The 6,002-nt window shown below is 38.6% G+C and overlaps 1 pseudogene; it reads left to right on the forward strand.

The window, feature by feature from the left end:
• Positions 1–1,027, forward strand: part of LOC100943736 — a 675,731-nt pseudogene extending 674,704 nt beyond the window's left edge.
• The last annotated feature ends 4,975 nt before the right edge of the window (positions 1,028–6,002 follow it).

Genomic DNA, 6,002 nt, shown 5'->3' on the forward strand with positions numbered 1-6,002 from the left:
CAAAGCCTTTAGCCAGTGCTCAACCCTTACACAACATCAGAGAATTCATACTGGAGAAAAACCCTACAAATGTGAAGAATGTGGCAAAGCCTTTAACCAGTGCTCACACCTTACACAACATCAGAGAATTCACACTGGAGTGAAACCCTACAAATGTGAAGAGTGTGGCAAAGCCTTTAACTGGCGTTCAACCCTTACACAACATCAGATAACTCATACTGGAGAGAAACCCTACAAATGTGAAGAATGTGGTAAAGCCTTTAACCAATGCTCAAGCCGTACACAGCATCAGAGAATTCACACTGGAGTGAAACCCTACAAATGTGAAGAATGTGGCAAAGCTTTTAACCAGTGCTCAAAACTTATACAACATCAAAGAATTCACACTGGAGAGAAACCCTACAAATGTAAAGAATGTGGCAAAGACTTTAGCCAGTGCTCTACCTTTATACGACATCGGAGAATTCATACCGGAGGGAAATCCTACAAATGTGAAGAATGTGGCAAAGCCTTTAACCATAGCTCAACCCTTGTACAGCACCGAAGAATTCATACTGGAGAGAAACCCTACAAATGTGAAGAATGTGGCAAGGCCTTTAACTGGGGCTCAAAACTTACACAACATCAGAGAATTCACACTGGAGTGAAACCCTACAAATGTGAAGAATGTGGCAAAGACTTTAGCCAATGCTCCACCTTTATACGACATCGGAGAATTCATAGTAGAGAGAAACCCTACAAATGTGAAGAATGCAGCATAGCCTTTCACTGTAGTTCAACCCTTGCACAGCACCGAAGAATTCATACTGGAGATAAACCCTACAAATGAGAAGAATGTGGCAAGGCCTTTAAATGGGGCTCAAAACTTAGACAACATCAGAGAATTCACGTTGGAAAGAAACCCTACAAACATGAAGAATGTACGGAAGCCTTTACCTCTCATTTTAGCTTTAATAAACATAAGAAAATTCATACTAAAGAAAAGTAATACTGGCTCAGCGCCTGTGGCTCAAGTGGCTAAGGTGCCAGCCACATACACCTAAGGTGGTGGGTTCAAATCCAGCCTGGGCCCACCAAAACAACAATGACAGCTGCAACCAAAAAATAGCCGGGCGTTGTGGCCCGCGCCTGTGGTCCCAGCTCCTTTGGAGGCAGAGGCAGGAGACTTGCTTGAGCCCAGGAGTTGGAGGTTGCTGTGAGCTAGAATGCCATGGCACTCTACCCAGGGGGGATAGCTTGAGGCTCTGTCTCAAAAAAAAAAAAAAGAAAGAAAGAAAGAAAAGAAAAGTAATACTAATGTGAAGAATTTGGCAAAGCCTTTTCACATTTTACTCAACATCAAAAAAATCCGTGATACTGAGGAGAAACCCTAAAAATTTGAGGAATATAGGAAAACTTAACTGTCTTTCAAGGCGTATTCAACATAAGAAAATATATACCACAAACAAACCATAAACATTTGAAGACTGGCATATTCTTAAGTGTTCAGGCCTTAGACAATATGAGGAATTTAATATGGACGAGAAACTCTACAAATGTAAAAAGTCTGAAAATTTGTACTACAGAAACCCTATAGGTGTAATACACGTGAAAAGAGTTTTATCCCAAATATAACTTGGACATCACCAGGGAGTTCATACAAAGGCAAACATTTAACACAGTACAATAAATGTGTGGAATTATTTAATTAAAATTTAACTCTTAAGTGCCCAGAGGATTCACACAAGTAAAACCTAAAGGACGTTTCCAGACTTTACATTAATTTCACGTATTCACTGTAGAGAAAAATGTAAAGTCCAGATAACTTGGTGTTGTTTTTTCGAAGAACAATAAACTTTATCTTTTGACAGGTGTAATTATTAGTATATTTATGGATGCTTTGCATTAAAAATATTAAAATTTTTCAAAAGTGGCGGGACAATGGCTTACATCTATAATCCTAGCATTATGAGAGGAGGAGGCAGGTAGATTGCTTGAGCTTGGGTGTTCTGAACCAGCCTGAGCAAGAATGAAACCTCCCTCTCTGCTAAAAAAAAAAAAAAAGCTGATCATTGTGATGGGTGCCTGATGCCCCTGCTACTTGAGAGTCTGAGGCAAGAGGATCGCTTGAGTCCAAGAGTTTGAGGTAGCTGTGAGCTTTGATGGTGTGGCACTCTAAGAAAATATTCAAAGGCAAATATTGATGTAGTTCAATCCTCAAATTAGTTGATGGTATAACTTTATTCTTAACATTTATATGAAACTATGTGATACTTTGTTTCTGCCTTGGGGTTAAGAGTGGCCATTAATGTTATGTGAATATGATTACTATCAATTTTTCTATGGAAATTCAATGGCAAATATAAACTACATTAAGAAAATCTAAAGTTTTTTTTTTTTTTTGGAGGAGAGGTTTGAATCATAAATGCATGTAAGCACACACTGGGTAATTGAGACATTTTCTCTCTGTATTAAAGAGTAAAACTTACTACATTTTGAAAATGCATTATTTTACCTCTTTTGTCTTGAGTAGGAAAAAACTGGCTCCTTAGTTACTGACATATTTTTATAGTAAAAATAAACGAGTCTTGAATATTATTGATGTGATAGAGGACATAGAAATCTTTATATTAATTGATATAATATGAGTAGAAATAAAAACATCGTTACAGATATCACTGGAAAATAAAAATAACTTCTACATCTTTACGTATATCAGAGAACAGTAAAGATAAGTCCTACTTGAAAGGTCATACAAATATTCAAGTCCGTATGCACTAGCCTCCATCTTTAAAGAAAGCCTTACTCTTAAGAGTACTATCCTAGATAAAAGTAATGTTTCTCGAGTGTTTGTGACCAGGAGCACACAGTGAATTTCAGAATGCTTTTTTTAGGTTATGAGCTAATAAACTTGTCTAGATTAATAAAACTAAATGGCTTTTAATGTTTTGACATTGATGCACAATGAATAAAATGTGATTCTTTCACTAATGCTAAACTTTCTTACCTTGTCCAAGATTGTAGTTAACAGGTGAAAATAACATACTATTTTGGTAATACAGTGGAATAACCTCTTTCCTGAGGATGTAAATTTTTAGTATTTTGGAGAATATTGTTCTCCAAGTTATTTTGTGTAATTTTCACTTCATTGTAACAATGAGGGATATTGTTACATCAAAGATTATGTGAGAGTTTAATTTGAAGCCTTATCTTTAAATCCTGAACCACTATTCATAAAATTTTACCCAGGTTTTTTTTTTTTTTTGCACATGCCCTTTTCTAGGCCCATCGTACACATCAAAACATTTTGTTTTGATTTAGATTTAATACAGCATACAATATGTCAACATAAGTAAACTGTGTAAGAGGACTATGGGGCAGAAATAACCTGTGTATATACCTATCTTCAGAAGAAAATGGAAATGGTGTAACAAAACAGATAATTTCAAAGAAGTTGATGATTTCCAAGCAAACTTGACCACATTCTCAAGCCAAACTTAGTTTTATTTCTTAACATATCTCATGTCTCCAGGGTTCAGAATCATCCCCATAGAAATCCTCCTTTTACTTGCCATGTATTCAGTTAAAGTAATTATATGAACTTTTTGTCCTTCAAATTTCTGAACATAAAAGGACCGTCTCATGCTCACACTTTTAGTCAGGGTCAGCTTCTGCTCTCCAAGTTGCACAAAATAGCAGGATAGATTTTCCCATTGTGACTTCTCAGTTGCATACTTATCCACAAAGCTAAATGCTAACATAGATGTTGATATTTTCATATTCTATTCTAACAATAATCCTTCATCTAGCTTTTTAACCTTTATCTCAGCAGATAACTTTCTTCTGTGGCTCCTTGCAAAACTCTAGTAAGTTCCATTTCACTGTTATTGCCACATGGTGATCTTACCCTAGAGTGTAATGCAGTATTGTGAAGTTTTCTAGTCTCTCTGCCATTTCGGGGGCATCCCTGTAGTCAATTCATAGTCCACATGCATTTCGCAAATGGCAATACCACCACAAGTTGATGAGGAGTGACATCTAAGATTTTTCACTCCAATACTTTTCTACCCTTGCCCATATTTGATTGCCCATATTTGTGTTGGCTAGCTCATACAGTTGTTTTCTAAAAGTTCCATATGTGCAAGGTGATGCCCAACATAGAAAGAGCCAGGAAACCACAAGAAAAGGCAGACAAATTCAGTTTGTCAGTAGAAGGAGTGATTTATTAGAAAATTTATAGATGGGTGCATGGTCACGGGTAGCAATAAGACAGGAGGATGTCCATGTTCTTACACCCCAGACACAGGGCTTATATAGTATAACAAAAGGGCATACATGTTAATGTGTAAAATTAAAGTTGGCCTTCCTGGAACAGATAAAAATGCCAATTCTTTTTCCTTCATTATCTGTAATTTGTGATAACATAAAGGTTGCTTTGACCTAAGTACAGAATTTATGGCAATAGTTGCTCTTAGACAAGGAACAGGTGATAAAGTAAACATCTGAGAAGTATTCCTAAGAAGGATTGATCAGAAGTCAGTATAACATATTAACATTCAAGGTACTCCACAAATATTTATCCAGTACCATGGAGCCTTTAGGGGTTCAGGGTAGCTCTGTGGAAGCTGTCAACCACACAGTTTGGATTCACTAGGTTCTCAAATATAGGCAATTGAACTTGTACAATCCCCGTTATGCCCAAATTTATTATCTTTTTCTCCACAGAAAAACTTTCTGAAAATTTAGGTATCACATGCAAAAATAATCACACTATCTACAGTCTGCTCATCAAATAAAAATGGGGGCCAGGAGGTGTAAAGCAAGTGTTGAGGGAGCAGAGAAAATTGCAGATTGGAAGAAGTACTGGATCAGGAGTGTGTGTGTTTTACCTTCTCACTGAAAGTTCAATGTACACATCACCCATCGTATCTAATTTAGGCTAACTGGAAGAGAGACATGTTTGTCCATTGTCAGGTCAGAAGTGTGAAGAAAGGAGGTCCTGGTAATGTGATGTGGTGATGGCAGGTGGGTTGTTCTGCAGGAGTGATGAACTGGTAGAATTAACAGGTCTCTGACTTCAATGCCGGGCCATCCTATTAGAAGGTAGGTGTCTCCAAGATTCTGGGTCAATGCAGGGAGCCTTACCCCCTACCTTAAGTTATCCTAGCAATTCCTTAGGAAGGAATTCTGAAAATTCTGATGCTTCTGTGTGCACTGCATGAGGACAGGTTGGCTGCTTGTATTAGGGATTGGGATGGCAGGGGAATCCCATGGGCTAGGGGAGCAGTTGTGTTGCCCAGTTTGGAGTTTCAATGGGTATACTTAGGATAGACATGTTTTTGCTATGATTCCCTGCTCTCTCACTTTAGAGACACTGCCAATCACCACACGATTCCTAGCCCATTGCCAGGTAGCAGTGACATGTGCTCAAGGTGACTTATGAGAAGAATCTGGGAGACTCACCAGATCTTAGAATATTCCATGTAAAGAAGGCAAGTTTCCCCAATTACCCTGAGAAGGCCCTGTTTTTATTAGTTAGGTGTACCGTGGGTGGCCTTTCTGAGTGTTGGAAAAGGTAGTTCTGTGCAAACTGCTTTACACAAACTGTGACAAGTTTACATGGCCTTGTGACAGCAATTCCACAAGACCATGATAAACTTGTGGAGCTGGTATAGACAGAAGGAGCTCAGTAAGGCCTCCCAGAATATGTTGTTCCCCCCCTCCCAGCATGGATGTACTTGGCTAAAGAACTAGATAAGCAGATTCCAGGAGGTCAGACCTTGGGTAATGGTAGTGCTGAAGCCTGGGAGGGAGGCAGCTTGATCAAGGATGCCAGGTTGTGGAAGGAGACAGCCTCTCTTGGGGCCTCTGTGGCAGTGACTTTCCTCTTTAGTCTGTGTTATCTCATCTGGAATATGTATGGGTGATGAGCCTGTTGTAAAGGCTCACAGGTTTGTGATGTGGTTCAAGAAAGAACAGAACTTTGAGAGTCTGTGCCTGCCTCTTCTCTGGTGCATGATGGT

Source organism: Otolemur garnettii, unplaced genomic scaffold, assembly GCF_000181295.1.
Source record: "Otolemur garnettii isolate 467f Iridium unplaced genomic scaffold, OtoGar3 scaffold00253, whole genome shotgun sequence".
Classification (NCBI taxonomy): Eukaryota; Metazoa; Chordata; class Mammalia; order Primates; family Galagidae; genus Otolemur; species Otolemur garnettii.